The following is a 20,323-nucleotide window of genomic DNA, read 5'->3' as shown; positions in this document are numbered from 1 at the left end:
CCCTGGGAGTGTTAGCCAGTGCCTCCACCCACAAACCTAGGCGGGGGATGTGGAACATCCTTTCTGCCGCAGGTGTCACGAGTACGTGATCCTTTTGGTTGAAGGTAACTGGTCCAGAAAACCACATATGCTACTTGAAGGCATCAATGTTGCCAGATTCGAGCCCTCGTTATGAAATGAAATATATATATAATTTCGCTCTCACGGCCTAACATTAGCGGGAACCTCGAGATTCCTTTGTGCGGATTTATCTAGAATAAAATTATGAAAGGGAGAATTGTCATCCACCCAAACTGTAGCATGAAGCTACATAGGAAACCGATATGTTTCCACCAGCTAATCTATCTGCCACAGACAACCTTTAAAATTTTTTGAAAGTGTTCGCTGAAACACCCTGTATATTTATTTATTTTTATTTACAAATACTGCTGTCTCTATTTTTAGACATAGCAGGAGTGGGTACAAGATTTTAGTACAAACAAAAGAACAAACACTAAGATTATACAAACAGATTAACAGGCTATATGGTTAGGTAATTGCTCAATAAACTCTGCAAAAGGCAATGCGCGTAGAAAACCATCCAAGTTCCAAATGCCAACTGTGAGCGGAAAAAGAGAAAATTTAAAACAGTCTATATGTGTCCTGAAATAAACGATGTTTAGTGCGTGGCTATGTCGGGTTGCGCGTGCGCTAGGAGATTTATAAGAGAAGGGTGCCTGAATGCCGGATGCCGTGTAAATGATCTTGTGAAGCAAGATGATTCGTTCACATGTGCACCTATGTTTTCAAAGTCTGCAATAATAAGATGTGGGCATGTGATGAAGGTGAAAAGTTGCGATCATAACGACCGTAGATGAATCTGATTGTTTTTTTCTGAACTGATTCTAAATGGTCAATGTCACAAGCACAGTGAGAGGACCAAACAGTTGAAGCATATTCCAGCATCGGGCAAACTATTGATCTGTAAGCAGTTTGTTTACATTCCTTTGTTGCATTTTTTAAAGTTTGTTTAAGGTAACCCAGTTTCCGAAGTGCTTTCCCAGAGATGTGATTAATATGAGCATGCCATTTTAAGTTATGTGAGAAGATAACACCCAGGTATTTGAAGTCATTAACGTGGGACAAGTAACTACCATTGGCATTGTAAGAGAAATGTAGCGAATTCTTTTTGTTACCAAAGGTCATTGCGACTGTTTTAGTGAAATTAATTTTCATTTGCCAAGTATTACTTCATTCGCAGAACAATGAAAAAACATTGTTTAATTCCTGTTGATCATTAGCATTGGTAACAGTGCGGTATAGGACGCAGTCATCGGCATATAGATGGAACTTGACGGCGGTGTTACTAGTAACATTTACTACATCATTAATGCAAATTACAAATAACAGAGGTCCAAGCACCGAACTTTGAGGCACGTCTGACCTGACTGTGACTGATGAAGACTGTGCGCGATTAAAAGTGACGAATTGAGTTCTTATTTGTAAGGTAGTCGGTAATTCAGTCTAGTAATTTAGACCCATTGTCATAGTAGCCTGTCACAAGTTACAAGTTGCCTGTCATTTCTTATGACCGAATAGGCTGGAGGCGAAATTTCAGAATCCGATATGAAGTTGTTTAGCCATGTTTCAGTGACGCAGATTACTGATGGATTGTGGCATTCTGCTAGCCAATTGAAATATTCAACCTTGTTAAGCAAACTTTGAGCAATTATGTTCAACAGTGTAAGTTTCTGTTCATTATCAAGTCACTCTGTGCGCCTAGAAATGGTGACATGAGGAGCCTGAATGATTGTTTTGCGAACGTTGTCCCACGTGTAGCGAACGCTGTCGACTATCAGGGAATCGTACTGTCATCTATATTTGGCTACTTGCTTACAGATACTAATCGAGCGATCCCACAAATCCTTGCAGATTTGCCGTACACGTGCAGAAAAGTCTTCGTTAATGTATATGTTAGATCCTTTCAGTTTTCTGACATTTCTGAGTATTTCAAGCTTAGCTCTGAAGTCCAGCAACTTGAAGATTACAGGCCGCTTCTTTTCATTACTTCGTGTGCCAAGTCTGTGGCAGCGTTCAATGGACTCACATTGGATGTCAAGCTTGGAAGACGGCAAGTCCGTCACAGAAGCTAACAATGTCTCAGAAGTTTCATCTGGTGGTTCTTTCAAACCGTAAATGATCAAGTTGTTCTTGTGGGATCTATTTTCAAGATCATCATTTTTGCGATCAAGCTTATGAATGATATCTTTGAGGTTTGCAACCGTTTTCTCTGGATCATGAACTCGCTGAAGGGCATCATTTACAGTTGAAGCCAACGTTTCAATGTTCGTTAAACGTTTCAATGTTTGTTAAACATTCAAAAAAAGTCAATCTTGAATTGAGCGTAGAGAGCTCTTCACTGATTTGTGTCTGTCCGGCTAACACTTCCGTGAGCATACTTTCAATTTTTTTTTATCTAGGCCTGGATTAGCCTCGACATCTCCAGAGAGTTGCAACAAAATTCTCAACGAATGCAGGAAGCAGGAAAAAATACACACAAAGTGCTGAGGGCCTGGCAGCAGCAACAAAAAACGGTCATCGCTCCTATAACATTTAGAAGGATATTTTGAGCCTACCTGCCAAAGACGTCCGCAGCTTTGTAGGCTTGTGCTCTTTCGGGCGATTTGTCAGAAATTTTGCGTACATTGCTCGGCCTCTGACTGACCTTCTCAAGAAAGGTGCCCCCTTTTCATAGTCGAACCTCGATTTAACGAAATTCGTGATGCAACAAACTATTTCAATTTCCCAATCTTAGTTGTAATGAACACCGTGTATTTTTTTCGCTTAAGTTTTCGGCCATTTCAAGCACGTACTTAGCCTGTATAGCTAGTTAATCTAGCAAAAAACTGTAAAACTGTCAGCCGAGGCAAAAGTTACTTCAAGCGTCCTTCTGCATGAAAAGCTTGAGCGGCAAAACTGCCGTCAAAGCACGCGCGTCGGGACGCGGTAGGCAGGAAACAGCGCTACGCCATTTATCGCATTGGTAAACAACTCGCAGAGTCCCAAGCGCTCAACCCAACGCTGTCTGCGTTCTACCCAATTCTCAAACTCTGCTGCTCCTCTAAACCCAAAAGCAGCCTACCCAACGCGGCTTGGGGTCCCACTGTCTTGGGTCCCCAATTCGAAACCTATTATGGCCTCACCTTCTTGCAATTTGTTTATGAGTGCTTTGCTTACCAACTAGATACTATCTACCAGGAATGCTCTGGGAATTCGTTAAGTTTCAGAAACACTTCAGAATTATTAAAACCCATCGGAAAGTCAGGCAATGTTTTGCCTTTAGCTGTGCCTCCTAGGACAATTCTTATGTTGTCCTAACTACATCAATAAAGAAAGTAGCGACACTCCTCCTTGGATGTCACTCTCCCACGGGCCGGCGCGCTGCGCACGGCACGTTTTTTCTGCCAGCGGCCGCGGCCATTCCTTCCTCCATGGCCGCCGCGGAAAAATTTGTGCGCGCGCTTGTTGTTTAAGCCGTTTGAAGAGTTATTGTGGTATTCATTGCCTAATGACACTGGTCACTAAAGGAAGCAGTTCACGCGCTTATAGTTAATCTATATGTCACTTCACAATAAAACAACAGCATGCAACTTGTACATTTTACCAGAATTAAGGGGCCAAATTCAATGCGCGTAGCTCGTATTCTATGATAAGCCGTGAATAAAGCACGCCAGTTGCGCGATTTTATTTTATGTTCCTGGCTGCTTACTGCACGGTAGATGCCGACAGAACTTTAAGTAGCTTTAAAGTGATTTTTTTTTTTTTCGTTCAGAACGTCACAGATTGAGAGATGCCTACAGCATTCGTTTGAAAGATCAGGCCACATTCTCAAATTCATGCATACAAACACGTAAACATACCACGAGCAAAAAGTGGCACGCTTCAACGAAGTCGTTCCGATTCGAAATAAAGTTTTTCTCACTCACTCACTCAATGGTTTCTTAAAACTTGAAGGAAAACGAGACACATGAGTGGGCACGGCGAGATGACAGTGACCATGTCGCTGACCACGAAGTTCTTCTTCGCTGTACAGGTTTCGCTGGTGACGGTGGCTGGATTATCAAGCAACGATGACACATGCGTGCTGCCAGCTGACGCAAACTACCTTTACGAGGCAGATCTGCATGTGCGCACGCCGATACTGGCCTCCTGTGTGGACGCTCCAACGCATCGACAATTGCGCCTGTCCGGGACATCAGCAACCGAGGCTATAAAGCATCCCCTGCAGGTTTTTTTCAACAGTGGGCACGGCGAGATGACAGCGACCATGTCGCTGACCACAAAGTTCTTCTTCGCTGTACAGGCTTCGCTGGTGACGGTGGCTGGATTATCAAGCAACGATGACACATGCGTGCTGCCAGCTGACGCAAACTACCTTTACGAGGCAGATCTACATGCGCGGACGCCGATACTGGCCTCCTGTGTGGACGCTCCAACGCATCGACAATTGCGCCTGTCCGGGACATCAGCAACCGAGGCTATAAAGCATCCCCTGCAGCTTTTTTTCAACAGTGGGCACGGCGAGATGACAGCGACCATGTCGCTGACCACGAAGTTCTTCTTTGCTGTACAGGTTAGTTATTCTGTTTCCAACATAAAAACTAGCGACAAAGTTATGTTAGTAGTTGTGCCGTGCCCAAGCACCTGTTTGTGTATTGCATACGACTGTTATTGTGCATGCAAAATGTTACTTTGTGGTGACATTGAGACAAACCCAGGTCCTACGAACGCTGATTTATTGCACAGTGTTCTTCAGGGACAAGTTGATATGAAGGCTGAAATACTGGAGTTAAAGTCGATGAACGAACAAATGATGAGCGACATGGACTTGCGATTTCGAAAAATTGAAGACAAGCTACAGGAATTTAAAGCTAAATCTCCGGAAATTGCAGCTCTTGAATCTACGGCAGCTTCCTTTAAAACGGTGCTGTCGTGGCAGAGCTCCAAGTTAACTGATCTTGAAGACCGAAGCCGTCGGGCAAATCTTATTGTCCATGGCGTTCTCGAAAACACAAATGAAAATGACACCTCCCTTCGAAGTACTGTTGTAACTGACATATTCGAAAAAACATTGGGAGTAAAGTGCAAGTCCATCGCCCGCATTCACCGTCTTGGCCGACAAGGTAGCCGTAGGCCTGTCATAGCCTACTTCCAAGATTTTCAAGAAAAACAAGAGATATTAAAAAATTCCAACAAATTGAAGGGTTCCAATATTTATGTACTAAATGATTATAGTCAGTGCACACTGCGCAAGCGCCGCCTACTTTGGGAAAGTGCGAAAAATGAACGTGACAGCAGGAAACGCGTTACTCTTATTCACGACAAGATCAAAATTGATGGCAAACTTTTTGTCTGGGATGAAGCAAAAAATACACGTGTAGCCCTTCATCCGCTAACTACAGGCTCTGATTGACACTCTCGGCTGGCTGCTTCCAAAAATTTGAGAGTGCTTAATGTAAACGCGCAAAGCTTATCCAATAAAGTTCACAAGCTTGAGTACCTTCTACTTACCTACGACCCTCACATTACAATAATCACAGAAACGTGGCTACACGAAGGTATAAATGATTCAGTCCTAATTCCCCCGACATACCAAATCTTCAGACACGACCGGCCGACTCGAGGAGGCGGTGTAGCAATAATTCTTAAAGATGGCATTAGTGCTCTCCCTCTTGAACAAATCCATGAGCACGAAAGTTTATTCCTCAAAGTGAACTGCTGGGGCCATTCCTTCATCGTGTGTGCCATCTACAGACCACCCTCATCAACGCATGAATATCTGACTAAGCTATATGACCACATGCACCTGTTCAAAAATGATCGTCTGATTCTGGCAGGCGATTTTAACTTATCCAGTGTTGATTGGCGCGTTCCTGGCTCTGGCTCTGACATAACATCCCTGAACCCGCTTGCCGACATTGTTTTGATGTGTGATCTTGTACAGATTGTTAATGAGTACACCAGAGAGGCTGGAAACGCCCGTTCTACACTCGACCTAGTCTTTTTAAATTCTGATGTATATAGACACACAGTTTCCGATGAAGAAGGTATCTCTGACCATAAAGCCGTGTTTTTATCCTTCGGTATTGGTGTAAAAAAATACACAAACAAGAATCCAGGCATGTTATTAAGGATTATTCAAAGGCTGATGACCAGGCCATCTTGGATTATCTGTGGTTCTTATGTGATTCCGCCTGGAATGAAATAAAAACTGCGATACATTACTGCATTGATAAGTTTGTGCCAAGCAAACGTGTTAGGAAAAACAGAAATAACCCGTGGGTTACCAGAGATATAATACACTTGCACCGCAAGCTAAAACGTGCTAGAAAGAAGAAAACAAACCATTGTAGACTTATCACATTGAAGGCCCAGCTTGCGACTCAGCTAACCGAAGCCAAGGCGAGATACTTCAACCATTCACTCCCTAACTTCTTGAAAACTAACCCGGATAGATTCTGGCGGTACTTGAGCGACTCTCACAAAACACTCACCGAGATATCGGTGAACCGCCATATTGTTAATGATCCGACCAAAATTGCAAACCAGTTCAATCACTATTTCCACTCGATATTCACTCAGGGACATCATACTGACACGAATAATCATTCTCTTCCTACCATATCTGCCAATTTCATAACTGCCGAAGGTGTCCTTTCTCTGTTACTTAATGTTAAGACTAAATCTTCTGAAGGTCCAGACGGTATACCAAACGCATTTCTGCAACGTTACGCCGAACCTATTGCACATGCCTTCACCCATCTTTTTCGTCTTTCATTTCATGATTCAATTCTTCCCGATGATTGGCGCACGGCGCGCATTATTCCTATATTCAAGAAAGGTGATCGCCTGAATGTTGAAAACTACCGGCCTATAGCATTAACTTCCAGTCCCTGTAAGCTTCTAGAGCACATAATTACGCATTACATAATGTCCTTTCTAGAAGAAAACAATATTTTGACTCCCTTCCAGCATGGTTTTAGAAAAGGCCTCTCGACTACCACACAACTTGTCACCACTATTCATGACTTCTCAATAGCACTTGATAAGGGCGACCAAATAGACGCTATCTTCTTAGATTTTAGGAACACCTTCGACTGTGTCTGTCATGATAAACTACTCATGAAACTTTCTAACATTGGCCTACCCATTAACTTAATTAATTGGATTCGTTCTTACCTCTCTAACCGAAAACAGTTTGTCCAGGTCGAGAGCTGCAGCTCTGAGGTTCTGCCTGTAACCTCGGGAGTTCCCCAGGCTAGTGTCCTTGGTCCTGCCTTATTTCTTATCTTCATCAATGACATCGTTTCATCAGTTGACACTTCCGCCATAAACTTAAAACTTTTTGCAGACGACTGCATTCTTTACAAATCAATTAAAAGTGAAAAGGACCAGAAGTGCTTACAGAACAACCTGAATTCTCTTTCCGATTGGTGCAACACATGGTCGATGGAGTTAAACATTAACGAATCAGTCTTTATGCGAATCTCAAATAAAAATAGCCCTTTTTCTTCTAGGTACACCTTAAATAATAATCCCCTGATCGAAGTCAGTGATTTCAAATACTTAGGGGTCAAGATTACAAATCGACTATCATGGAGTAGCCATAATGACGACGTTTGTTCCTCCGCTTCAAGAAAACTAGGATTTCTTAGACATAAACTAAAAAACGCACCATCTCAGATCAAACTTCTTGCATATAATACTTTCATTCGACCCCGTCTAGAGTACGCATGCGTGGCCTGGGACCCATATCTTAAAAAGGATGTCAATAAACTAGAAATGGTCCAAAGGAGAGCAGTAAGATTCATATATAACGCCTACCACAATCTTGATTCACCTTCATCACTGATGGCTACTAACAAAATTCCTCTCTTGAAGCAGCGCAGAGCGATTGCGAGGCTCAAGTTTCTTTTCCTGCTTCGAAATTATCAGTTTAGTATCGATCCCGCTCAATTCATTTCCCCTTCTTCTTCCCGACAAACCAGACATTGTCACAATCACGATCTGACACCGTACTTTGCACGTACGAACCTTTTCAAACACTCGTTTTTTCCGCGAACCATTAACGAATGGAATGCACTGCCTTCAAATGTTTTTCCAGAACGTGGCTTTCCTGACTTCGAAAAACACATGCATCTTTTCGTCTAAACTTCATTGTTGTTATTGCCATACTATATTATGTCAACGCGTTATCTGAATTGTGTTTTCTAACCCTTGTGTGCATAAAACTGGATTGCGTTTAAACTGTTTGTATATAAATTTCGATGTGTTTTCGTTACCCTTCTGTACATAAAACTGTTAATACGTAGTTATGAAAATTTTTCCACACGTGTATATTTATCACCTTTGTTAGTGTATACTTGTCGTTCAGTAGCAATGTTTATTATAACCTTTTGTATAACTTGTTCATTTCTTTCAATATGTTGTTCCCTTTTAGCCCCTCCTGCTTGGTCTTCGGACTGCAGTATGTAATAAATAAAATAAAATAAATAAAATAATTATTTAGGCGAACGCTGAGTCGAAGGGACGACATTGTATAGGATATATAGCTTTAAAATAATATGAACGCGATAAAGAAAGAGAAAAACTGCCATGATGTGAACAGTTAGAAAACGTCGCAGTTTCGCCCGAAAGGTGAAGTTTCGATTGCGATAGCAAACTATAGTGGACAGCTATACGAAGTAAGTACGGTTCTAGCCACCGTAAAGTAAGGATAGTAGTTTTATCGGCCATATAAACTTCGTGTTACTGGCTGCTTACTGCACAGTGGATGCCGACAACTTTTAGCAGCGGTTAAGCGATTTTTTTAAAGGCGAAAGTCTTAAGTGGCTCGTTGCGCGATGACCTTGAAAAAAAACTGCTCTAATCGAGTGGTACAAAAAAAAAAGCACGTGACCTTCGAGCGAGCGGTGGGTGGAACGAGCTGCGCGCGCAGACAGAGAAACAGGTGTTGCGTCGCTGACGTTCTGTGCACGCCGTTCGTTCCCCTCTCCACCCGCCGCTCGCTCGGAGGTCACGTGCTTTTTTTTTTTTTACCACTAGATTGGACGTCGCGTTTTCTTTTTTTCCATTTGGGAAGTGACCCGCTGAACGGTGGGCGCCTGCAGCATGCGTTTGAAAAATCAGGCCACATTCTCCAATTCATGCCTAAGGACTTAACATTATTTGATTTGACAGGACATTTTTTATACGCAATTTTTTTTTCTTGAACCCATTCACCACTGGTGTTCCAGAATTTCCGACACATATAACTCTACGGAGCTGTCGAGCTTTAGGGATGCGAGTACTAAAAAAATGGTTCAGTGATTTGTAGGCGCGACTAGTTCGCAATTTTCAAAAAGAAAAAAAAAATGCTCTCGGGCATTAGCCTCGGAGTAGTTAGTGTGACCTGAAAGTTTTTTTTTTTCTTAATCGGTGAACATACATTTATGAGATAAATGCAGCTCCCAAGGGCATGCCAGTAATATTGTAATGAACACGTCATTTATCTTGCGCTAAATATGTGCGCAATGTACTGTACCCAGTTAAATAACACCATGATGAAAGCTCACTGCACTGGTTAACAGCAGCAGCCAGGCATTTTTCCGGCAAACGAAGCTCATCTAACTTGCAAAACGCACGTGCGCCGTGGCCTGCGAATGGCGGCCGGAAGAAAAAGTTAAAACAAAAATAGCTAAAACAACTTTCATGACGTCTCCTTGACGTGTGGTAAATTGATACGGCGGTTTCGCGCGCCGCAGCCAATGAGCTCGCGGGAAGCACAGGCGTGGCAACAGCGAGGAGGAACGAGAGGAGCACAGTGGCGTGGGTGAGGGTGCGCCGGCAAATATAAGAGTGTCGCTACTTTCCAAAATAAATGGCGCTGAGCCGTGCTCCCGCAAGGGCTGCAGAAGATAGCGCCAACCTTTCCTTTTCTCATAACGAACCACTTAATTAGTAGTTCAGAATGAAGGGGCTTACGTTTGGCGCGTCGTAGGTGCCAAAATCGAAAATAGTGGCGTCTATGTGATCATCCAAAATCAAATTTGAATTGCACGCCACGGTGACGTTCAGTAGGTTTAAAAAAAATTATGAATCACGTGTTGCCCAAGCTTCCACGCTAAGTTCAGTAGGCGGAGCGTTTTGGGCACACGACGCGTGCACAAATAAGTGCCCAAAGGCTGTACGTCACCGTTCCCGTGGGCTGCCGGTCGTATATTCGCAACGTAGATTGGTGGGTTTGTACGTGTTGGCATGCTGACACATTTCTTTATTCCTGAGATGTAGTGTTTATCTCTGCGTCATACGCGAAACAAAAGACGGTGCATTCGGTACAGCAGCATAAACAGCCACCAATACCAATGGTGTCAGCGATGGCATCCGCGTTTTTGCGGGAGAACAACACGGCCTTTAAATGGGCGCCTACGCGAGCACAGTTTTCTTTAATAATGCTTTATGACACGCAAATTAAGTATGATGAAGTTAAAGAAAAGCGAGAATCAGTGATAAGTTAACAGCCCGATATTTGTAACTGGATCACAGTCGGCGTTGTTTAAGTGGCTCAGCTGCTCATACTGACTCGTCTCACGGTGGAACAACGTGGCTCATATGAGCACATATGTGTGTTTTATTCTACGCGTTGACATTCTTTCATATCAGCGATGCACATTTTCCACAATTTTGACACTAACAATGATCTGTGGCTGTAGATGTCGATGTAAACAAGTGCACCGCTTTTCTAAATCCGACGCGCAAGGCTGCGCGCTCGAAAACTTATTATGCGAAATGTCTAAAGAATGTGTAAAAAGAAAAGAAAAAAAAAAAACTAGGTGCAAGTGTGTTAGCGAAAACTCAGTTGCATTTCCGACAGCTGATCGCACAGAAGCAAGGTAGAAGCAGTCATGGTTTCGTATTCGTGCGCGGTCGCTGAGGAGACCTGAACGTCTCCTTTCTCACCTTCTCTCAGCTCACGCATGCGCAGCGACATCGGAGCCCTCGGGGGCGACGTTCAGGCGCTGAGGAGAGGTATGGTGCGCTAAAGCCCCTATATATAAAAAGTAGCGTCACGCTTTGAAGAATGCCGCCGCCTCCTCGCACACCCTGTCCGAGGCCGACGCCGCGTCGGTATTGGCCTAATGGCATCACGTGGACAGTCGAGCCCCCGAGCGCTGGCTGCGTTTGTTTACGATCACGCTACATCGCCATTTTCGCCCGAGAAGCGTCTACCGACTGGCGAGGAGCACGACCATAGCGGCGAACACAGTCGGCGATCGTCGAATCTGATCAGCGGCTAAAGATAAACAAGTGCACGTGTTTCAAGCGGTGTAGGCGGCGCAACGGTCGAAAAAGGAGCGCGAAAGAGAGGAGAAACGAAAAGGAGGGAAGGCGGAGGAGGGAAGGCGGAGGAGGAGAGTGTCGCTACTTTTTATATAGAGGGGCTTTATGGCGCGCCGCCGTGAGCGCCATCTCGTTTCTCTAAAACAAACTGCTCCGCGAAAAGGGTCAATATATAGTTGGTGATTGCTACATGGCTTCCAGGAACGACTTGCTGCCCCGCAAAAGCCATTAATAATTATTCGCGATCCACGAAACGCACAACCGATGCGCACTCAACATGGGCGCAGGTGCACGCATGCCCCGGCACCCTTCGAAAACGTTTCCTGCGGCGTGCGGCAGAGGGCAGCACAAGAAAATGAAAAAGGCGGATTGGAGGAGCGGAAGCACCGCGAACGGTATCTTTGATTGCCAATAAATCCGGTTCTGATCAATGCATTGAAGAACTTTTTTGCGGCAAAGTATTTCCGAAATAGTCTAACTTCAAATACATTTCTCAACTTCGATAAGAGGTGGTTCAGGGCCCCTTTGACTTGCAAAACGCACGTGCACCGTGGCAGTGTGATCAACACGTGGCACGCGAATGACGGCCAGATAAAAAATAAAGTACAAAATAGTTAAAACACGTTTCATGACGTCTCCTTGGCGAAACGGCCAGCTGATAGGGCGATTTCATGCAACGCAGCCAATCAGCGCGCGGGAAGCGCCGGCTCGGCGACAGAGAGGAGGAAAGAGAGCTAGGAGGACAGCGACGCTAGTGAGGGTAGTGAGGATGCTTCGGCAAAGATTGCTACTTTCCTGAATAAAGGGGTTTTAGCCAAACGTAGCCAAACGCGATTGTCCTCAGCGAGCCGCAGGGTGCTCAGCCAGCGGACACGTCGCGGTACCCCGCGGCGGCCGCACTTATACGCTACGTAAGCAAACCGCAGCCCATAGGCGGACAGTCTTCATTTTCCCGGGGGGGGGGGGGCGACCAGCTTGCCTAAGCGGTAACATATATATATATATATATATATATATACAGGGGCGGATCCAGGTTTTTTCTGAGGGGGGGGGGGGTCAGCTTCTGTCAATGATGATGATGATGATGGTAGGCTTTATCATTTACCGAAATTCACCGTTTCTGCTCACGATAAACCCGCGTTTTATACGGCTAGAGCAACACCTGTAGCCAGCCGTGGTGGCTCAGTCAGTTCAGGCGTTGCGCTGCTGAGCACGAGATCGCGCGATCGCATCCCGGCCGCGGCGGCCGCATTTCGATGTAGGCGAAATGCGGAAACGCCCGTGTGCTTGCGTTGTAGTGCACGTTAAAGAACCCCAAGTGGTCAAAGTTAATCCGAAGTCTTCCACTATGGCGTGCCTCATAATCAGAACTGGTTTTTGCACGTAAAACCCCAGAAAGAGGAAGAAGCCCTATAGCTAAGCCAGGTATCGGTTTCTCCGAGCTTATATGAAAAGGACGTTACCCAATACAGCCATGTGCTTGATAATACAGGTTGTTCAAAACTAAGTTTTATGGTTTTCTTAAAATTAGGCACTGGGAGGCACGTGAATACCACCTGTGCAAATAAGTTATGTGGCCAGGGGGGCACAAAGTGAGATGATAATTATCGCTGTGAGCAGCCCAATTAACTAAAATTGAACAATTATTTTTTGTCGACTGCAGTAAGTGGGTATGTTTGTACTGAAAACTTAGAGGCAGTCGTGTTTCTACACAGTATCAGTCGGAAGAATTATTCTAGCGTGTTCGTGCTCCGAGATATCCGACTCCAAATTTCAATTGTACTGCGCAGAGTTATCGACTCGACGCGAGAGCGGTTTATGCTTTGCGTTGCTGTGGAAGGGAGGCATTTTGAACATTTTTAGGGCATTGACATATTGATGGGTGAAGTGTTGTCATGAGATTTGTGCATGACAAAACCAAAGTTAAAGCGGCAGTATGAAATATTCGTTAGCATAGCTAAAAAGGTTTCTGCTGTTGATGGTGCAGTACGTTGCTTTTGATTTCAATAAAACTTACAATACTTGGAAATCAGCAGACACTTTATTTGCATAGCCCAAACAAGGACCATGCCCGGTCGTCTAGTCACCGTTACGCACGCGCACTGCCCTCCGGCTTCTCCGCTTCGCGCCATTATCTCGGCACGGCAGCTGCCGCCATCTTTACAGGCTGCGCGGTCGCGTGTTACGACAGGGACGCATCCCTGTCGCACCTACAGGTTCTTTGATTTTTCTTTTTTTTCGCCAGCCGTGAGGGGAAGGGGGGCAGTTATTATCTTTGCCAATGCCTCCGCCGCGTTGTCAGACTAAACGCTGCACCCAACAGCCGCGTCACATCAGGGAGGAGCTTTGCGCCGATCCTCACTCTCTTGCATGCGTAATCATGCGAACGACAATTAAAATTTGGAGTTGGATTTCTTGGAGCATAGACATGCTAGAAGAATTCTTCCAAGTGAAACTGTGCAGAAACACGACTGCCTCTAACTTTTGAATACAAACATACACCCTTACTGCAGTCACTAAAAAGTTAATTATTCAATTTTAGTTAATTCGGCTGCTGAGAGCGATAATTATAATCTCACTGTGTGTCCCCCTGGCCTCATAACTTTTTTGCGCAGGTGTTCTTCACGTGCCTCCCAGTGCCGAATTTTAAGAAAACCATAAAGCTTAATTTTGAACACCCGGTATATCAACCTGTATTGTTTCTTAAAATAAAATTTGGGATGGTCTGTCGCAGGTTCGTTATAAATGCGTAAGCACGGGTCCGTCTTTGGAGTTCTGTTGGGACACCTTGATTTCCTTAAGAAGATTCTTTGTGTTCGGCTGAGACACCTTCGTTTCAACGCGGCAACCACTACGCTGGTTGTTTGCGATATGCGAATCACCGCGCATGAAGACTCACGACGCCACCTACAAGAAGAACAATGTGGCGTAGTAGCCGTGAGCACGAGCCAGCGTCTTCATGTTTTGTTTCCCACGCGACGTCATCCTTTTACACAAGGCGCGCATCCGCTCCCGTTTCTCTAACGACGCGACGCCATCCAAGGCCCGCGCGCTGGCGCTGGCCGCTGCCGTCACGCTCCCCCACTTCGCAGCCGCTGCTCGAGGCTTCGCCCCGCTCCGCGAGAAGACTTCGGCCATCACCTCCAAGCTTGCGCTTGGATTCTCCGCGAGCAATCCGCTCCCCTGGCCTGCTGGAATTGCACATGCCCGAGTGTTTTGCGATTTACACGTGCCACGTGTTCGCCGCTGTACGTGTGCCTCGTGTGTCAGGTGTCCGCGCTCCGCGGGTGCCTGTTGTACTTGCAACCCGTGCTGTACCACGTGCTCTTTGTGCACTCCGTGAGCGTCGGCCTTCTTCCGTGCACGTGCTCGCGCGGTGTTTGTGCTGCGTGCGGTAGCCCGTTCCCGTGTCCCGTGAGGTCCACGCGACATGGCGGATTTCACGGCTCCCTCCTGCGGACCCCCTCGCAAGGGACATCGGCGTTCGGCAAGTGCGACGGTGGACATGCCGCAGTCCTTGGGCCTTGAGCTTCGGCATCGCGATGCCGCACGGGCAAGGGCTGCGGACATCGTCGACCAGTGGTTGGCGAGGCGCGGCGCGGCCACCCGGCGCCCATCTGCCCCGGCTGCGTCTGTCGCCGATGTTCCAGTCCCTTCGGGAGAGGTCCCAAATGATCTCCCCCTGACAACTCCAGCTCCCGCGGCATTGCAGCCCACGGATACCTTCGAGCCAGTCAAGGTGGAGCTCCCTGTGACCTCCGACGAGGAGGTCATGGACGAGTCAACCTCTCGGAAGCGTGGCCGAGACAGCGAGGACGAGGAGGAGGTTTTCAAGCAGTCAAAGGGCCTCGGTGCCCTTCCGTACTCAAAGAGGAAGCCTTTGACTCCTCCTTCCGGCTCTGCTGCTGGCGAACGAGCTCCAGATGCAGCGACGGCGGCGACCGGCGCAGTGGGGCCTGCAGCTTCCACCCCTACTGCAGAAAAAGCCGCATCAACTGCTGTTCCTGGGAAGCCGGCTACTACCCCCACCGGAGTTACTGCTTCCCTGGAGACGGCAGAACCTCGCCAGCTTGAGCCTCACCGAAAGGTGCCGCAACATACTGCAGCTGACTTCCTGAAAAGGAATCGGCGGCCAGCCACAAACGTTGCAACGAAAAAGCAGAAGAAAAAGAAAACAGCTAGGGCCAAGCATCCCCCACCGGCTGGCGCACCCCTTGCTGGTTCCAGCTCTTAGCAGGACGCCTCTCCGTCTACACCTACATCCCCCCCACAGCAGGCTGACCCCAGACAGCCGACGCCTGAGGCCATGACTAGCCGGGCAAGGGCCCACGAGCCTGCTGGCAGCACCCCTGAGGTTACTGATGACTTCAGCCTGGTGATGTCGCGCGCCGCCCGCCGTCGCACCAGAGCCACCGTGGCCCTGGCCTCAGATCCTTCCGTGGCAGGAACAGTCTTGTTCCGGCCCTCCGAGAAGGGCGGCTCCTTCGCGAAGGAGTTGCGCCTTGCACTGGCTAGTGCACTATCCTCTCTCCAGGGAATGAGTGCGGTGCGCGTAAACGCGAAAAGAAATGTGGTTGCCGCGAACGCAGCGATGCAGAGCTGCCTCGATGTGCTGCTGGCTACCACCGAACTCCGTGGCATCCCTGTTGCGGCCTGCTTACCCGCGGATCGCACGCGGAGCACAGGGTTTGTTCACGGAGTCGATGGAACGCACAGCGAGGCTGAGCTACTGGAGGGCATCCGGAGCAGCATTCCTGTCCTTGCTGCCACCCGACGGGAGAGCACGGTAGTCCTCCGGTTCGCCGGCCCGCTGCCTCCTGAAAGCGTCAGCATTTTCAAGCTCCGCTTTGCTGTGCGGCCTGCCCGCCCCCGTCCGCTCCAGTGCCAGCAGTGTGGACGCCTCGGCCACGTGGCAGCCTCATGCAAATGGCCCAACAGCTGCAAGAACTGCAGCCGCACACACCCGGCTACAGAATTCTGCAGCAATCAGGCCCGCTGCACCAACTGTGGAGGCAACCACCCCTCCCTGTACTCTCTAGTACAGCCTGTACTCTCCCGCCTGCCCCAGATGGCAGGAGGAACGCAAGGTGGCGACCATTCTGGCGACTTCCTCAGTCCCACTGTCCAGGCACGCAGTCCGGACGATGGTACGGGCGGGCACCCCTGCAGCCATGCCTGCCAGCACCTATGCTCAAGTTGCTGCTGGCCCCCGGAGACTAGCCCCCCCCCGGCACTCCAGTCTGCCGCGGCCCCCTCTAAGCAGCCTTCCACCCCTGCTGCTCGACCAACAGCCAATGCAGCACAGCCCTTGGCGACTCCTGCCGCTGACCCGAGGGACGCCATCATCGCCTCCTTGCAGCTCACTCTCCGAGCAGTGGGTGAGCTCCTCCCAGCGGACAGCCCGCTGAAATCCCTCTGCCTCCAGGCTGGGGGACTGCAGGGGGACAAGAACCACCATGGCTAGTGGCCGAGGGCACAGCCGACGCCCTTGAGTGCTGCAGTGGAACGCGAATTCACTGCGGCGACGGCAGGCGGAGCTGTGTTTACACCTCCTGCAGGAGGACTACGACGTGCTCGCCCTGCAGGAGGTGTACGTAACGGCTGGAGCTCTACGCTTGCCAGGGTATGTGGGTCACCTAAGTACCACATCCTGCACGCTGGACATGTGCACCGAGGCACCCTGCCGGGCGGCCGGCCATGTCCAGGGAGCTGCCCGATGTGCCGTCTACGTTCGGGCGAGTATCCCCCATGCTGTGGTTCCAGTGGATGATCTGGCCGGCGGCGCGATGGAGTGCTGTGCGGTCACTGTCCGCATAGGCTCGTGCGACACCACAGTGGCCAGCGTATACATCCGCCCCCGTCTCGCCTGGGATGCCTCCAGCTTCCTGCCTCTGGCAAGCCGCCTCGGGAAAGACTTCCTCCTGTGTGGGGACATGAATGCCCACCACACAGCCTGGGGTGGAAAACGCTGCTGCACTCGTGGTCGTGCCATCGCGGACATCAGCCTACGTGCAGGTCTCCTGATACTCAACACCGGAGAGGCCACCTACGTCCGACGAGGTGTGCGCACGGCAATAGACCTCAGTCTTGCGACTGAACGCTGTGCGTACACCTGGAGAGTTTGTCCAGACACCTGGGGGTCCGATCATTTCCCTGTCATCGTCTCTCATGACGCTGGTCGGGCCCCCCGGAGCAGGGTCTGTTCTATGGTGAACTGGACCCTCTTCAGGAGACACTGCATGGGTGATCCAGCAGATGGCGACTTCCTCCAGCACATAAAGAACAGTACTGCCTCGGCAGCCACCATAGTGACGCGAGTGCAGCCAGGACGCCCTGTTCCTGACCTCCGGCAGTTGAATCTCCGGGCTTCAAGGAGGAGGGCAGAACGTCGGGCCATCCGCACGGCTTACCAGGAGGACTGGACCACCTACCGGAGGCTGGACGCAATATGCAGACGACACGCAAACCAGCGCCGTCGGCGGAGCTGGGAGGGGATCTGCAGCTCTATCTCCTCTGCCACGACCAGCTCAACGGTGTGGCGCTTGCTGCGATCACTCCAGCAGGGCCCAAGTCTCCGACAGCCAATTATGGCTGTTGCTGTCTCCATGGGGCTGACAGAAACGGCCCTGGCAAACCTCCTGGCCAGTCACTTTACCTCCCGGCCACCTGTCCCGCTCCCCGATCCTGCCAGCATGGTGAGAGGAGCCGCCCCGCACATCGTCCACCACCAGGACTGGATACTGGAGCAAGTGGCGGCACTGTGCAACAAGCCATTCCAACCCCATGATCTGACCAAGGCCCTCGACCGTTCCAGGCGGCGAAGCGGCCCGGGAGCAGACGGGATAACCTTCCAGATGCTCCGCAACCTGGCGGACGCTGAGAAGGCCCGGCTCCTGGACTGTCTCAACGCTGTCTGGAACAACGGCCAGCTCCCCGAGTCATGGCTCACTGCCATAGTCGTGCCCATACTGAAGGCACGAAAGCCAGCCACAGCTCCATCGTCCTACAGGCCTGTCTCCCTTACATCTGCGGTCTGCAAAGTCATGGAGACCATGGTCCTGGTGCACCTGCAGTGGATAGCCAGGGTGCTGGAGTTCTTTCCGGAGCAGCAGACTGGCCTCCGGAGTCGCCGCTGCACAGCTGACTCCATCGGCGATGACGTATCGACACTGGAGCAGGCCAGGAGTGAAGGAGAGGCAGCCCTGCTGATCCTCCTGGATGTGCAGAGTGCCTTCGACGGCCTGCCCCATCAGGTGGTGATACACGCCCTCGATGCACTGGGAGTGTCGGGACGCATGGAGCAATTCGTGCGTGCCTTCCTGACCGGTCGCTCGTTCCGAGTGCGCGTGGGCACCGCACAGAGCTCCCCGCGACCGGTCACGGCAGACGTGCCTCAGGGATCGGTGCTGAGCCCCTTCCTTTTCAACGTGGCCCTAGCACGCCTGCCCTCATCCATCCCGCAGGGCTGGCGCTTCCCAGTGCACTGCTCAGTGTACGCAGACGACATCGCCCTGTGGACCAGCGGACCACGACGCAGCCTTCCTGCAGTCCGGACCTGCCTCCAGGAGGCCCTGGACGCCTCGGTGGGCCACCTAGCTTCCGTGGGCCTCACGGTATCGTCTGCCAAGACCAAGGCTCTCCTGGTGCATCCTCGTTCGGCCACCCGACGGAGCATTGCCTGTCTCAGCGTAGGAGGCACCGAGATACCTTGGCAGAAGACAGTCATGTACCTGGGACTGCAGATCGACCACCTGCTGACCTGGACTCCCGCTGTAAAGGCTGCCGTGGCCCAGGTCCAGAGAGTCCAGAAAGCCGTGAGCCGCATTTTCTTGAGGGGGCGAGGATGCTCGACATCCTGGGCGCTGCGTCTGCATTCTGCAGCCGCCACCTCCAGGCTGCTCTACGCGTTGCCACTCATCACGCTGTCAGCAACCCGGCTGAGACGTCTGGAGCAGCTACACAGAGGCTTCATTAGGAGCGTGCTGGGGCTGCCCCGGACCTCTCAAATAGCAGCAACGCTCGCAGAGGCGGGGGCGTGGCCTCTGTCCCTCCTGCTGCAGCAACGTGGCCTGCTGCACATCGACAGGCTGGCCCACGCCCCTGACGGAGAACGCCTGCTCACCCGCCTGGCGAGCCGTCCCTCCTCCGGGATGGGGAGCCTCGTCGACACTTACCTGGCAGTGGTCGGCCAGGTACCCCCAGCACCACGACTCCCGCCACCACACGAGAGGCCCCTGGTCATCACCACCTCGCTTGAAGGACACAGCAAGCGGCGATCATCCAGCTGCGTACTCCTTCAGGTGGCTACCTCCAAGCTGGAGGAAGAGCTGGCGGGGAGATTGCTCGTCTTCACGGATGGCTTCCGTCCTCCCCGACAGCGGCTCAGCCACTGCAGCCTGTGTGGCCCCCGCGCTCACCTGTCGACTTCCCTTCTCGGCCAGCTCCACCGCTGCTGAGATGGCGGGCCTCCACCTGGCCGCAGACCTGCTGGCAGCCGAGCCTCCTGGGGTACCGGTCGCAGTGGCCAGCGACTCGCGAGCTGCTCTCCAGGCTGTGTGCCTCCCGGAGAGGGCTGGCTTCAGTGCAGCCCTCCTGGTGACGAAGCTTCACGCCCTCCGTGCCAGTGGTACTGATGTCTCTTTGCACTGGGTACCTGCTCACGTGGGGATCCCGGGCAATGAAGAGGCAGATGCCTTGGCCAAGGAGGCACACGGCACGAACACGGCACCCAGCCAGGCGGTCGTGTCATCGAACTACTCCAGGAGCACCTTGCAACGACTGCTGCTGAGCTGCCACCCCGACGCACGCGTGGCAAGGCGGAGCCCTCCGACACGGCTGCCTGACAGGGGACTGACCAGAAGGGAGAGATCCCTCCTACTACGCCTTCGGATTGGCTGCTGCTGGACAGCCGCCCGAAGCTTCCGCCTGGGAAGAGCAGACTCCCCAGCCTGCTCTATGTGCGGGG

The sequence above is a fragment of the Dermacentor silvarum genome, chromosome 1, assembly GCF_013339745.2.
Source record: "Dermacentor silvarum isolate Dsil-2018 chromosome 1, BIME_Dsil_1.4, whole genome shotgun sequence".
Lineage (NCBI taxonomy): Eukaryota > Metazoa > Arthropoda > Arachnida > Ixodida > Ixodidae > Dermacentor > Dermacentor silvarum.
This window is presented reverse-complemented; position numbering follows the sequence as displayed.